We start from the raw sequence: 1612 nt of genomic DNA, 5'->3' as shown, positions 1-1612 counted from the left end.
TTTCACCCCCACCCCACCACGCCACTTGATTCCGTCTAGCTACGCAACCGAGTGTCGACCCCAGCGAGGTCGGGGCAAAACCTTGCCGGAGACAGGGACGACACTGCAAGCTGTAGCGAGTTGCGACGTCGTGAACGGAGGCAAGGAAAAGGGTTGACTGGCGCAACACTGGCACGCTGGAGAAATCTGGTGGCCGGGAAGGTTTAGAGGGATGGTCTAGGGTGGTGGCACCATGATGGTGTGCAACGGTGATGGGAGGGCGTGCACAAGAGTGTTGCTGACCGCAGATCCCGGAGGCAGGCAAATTGGCGGTGGTCATGGATGGTTCAAGAAGAGGAAGGAGACCGAAGGAAGCAGAGACACAACACCCATCCAGTGAAAGATCCAACGGCCAAAAAGAAAATCTCACACTATTTCTTTTTAGGCAACTTACAAATGCCCCTACCTTTTTTTAGTCTCAGCTGATTTTTTTTACAAAAATCAGTTTAATGAAGTAGATCATAAGGTGGGCTGATAAAAAACTGCAGGTTGCATCTTTCATCAAACTAAATTTACACTTTAGGCAGGCCCATTTTGAAAAATCTTTTGCTTGGGCCAAACAATTTCCGGATGGATCTACGGACTACGGTGGGCAAAAATAGGCCTGAATCATTTCCAAACTGAAATAAAGGCATATACTCACCGTCAACAAGTATATAACTGCAAATCAACCTGTTGTTGGATGGTTAGGTGGACAGTGGTATCCTTAGCCCACCAGGGTTCAAGTCCTGGTGCTCGCGTTTATTTCTGGATTTTCGGCGATGTGCATTTAGTGGGAGGAGATGTCTCCGTCGACTACGAGGCGCCTTTGGTGACTTCATCAATCTCAAGATGATATACCGGCGCTCATAGGGGTAGGGTGCGAGTGTGTGTTCATAGAGATGAGTGTATCCACGTATATACGAGCGTCTGCGTCTGTACTATGTTAAAAAAAACAAGTATGTACACTACTCATTGCAAAAATTAAACATAGTGAACTACTAGAAAATACTGTGCGAGAAAATACAACATGCACATGTTGGAATAATAATAAAAAAATCCAAATTAATGTCATGACAAGATTGCTAGCAATATTAATACTGTAACACACTATGAACTACTCATGCGAATGCGCACCAGTGCAGGAGATAGTGATACTATGCCATCGTTGCCTCATTAGTTGATTTGAGCAAATAAGTACGGATACCATTTGCCCACCATTGTGTACACGTACGTGTACGTGTGACGTACAGTAGTACAGGAAAGATATATGGATACCTGGCTACATGGGCGTACACATCGATGGACTGATGCATACGGCCGGCCCCGGAGAGCAAATTGCTGCCGTCCGCGTGTATGCATGCTCGTGGGCATGGGAGGGGCTACGTGGTCTCACGTGCGCCTTTCATGCAGAGGCATGCAACTCCACTGTGGCTGGATCCCCTGCGGCACCAACTCTATAGTCGATTCCCTAGTTTGTGCACCATCCATACGATTTACCCGGTTTTAGCTTTGGCTCTGCTTAGGGTATGTCCACCGCTAATTCGCAAATATCTTCGGTATATGTCCATTTTTTTGTACGGATGTAGTCCAC

This window comes from Triticum aestivum, chromosome 6D, assembly GCF_018294505.1.
Source record: "Triticum aestivum cultivar Chinese Spring chromosome 6D, IWGSC CS RefSeq v2.1, whole genome shotgun sequence".
NCBI lineage: Eukaryota > Viridiplantae > Streptophyta > Magnoliopsida > Poales > Poaceae > Triticum > Triticum aestivum.
Note: the sequence above shows the minus strand (reverse complement) of the source record.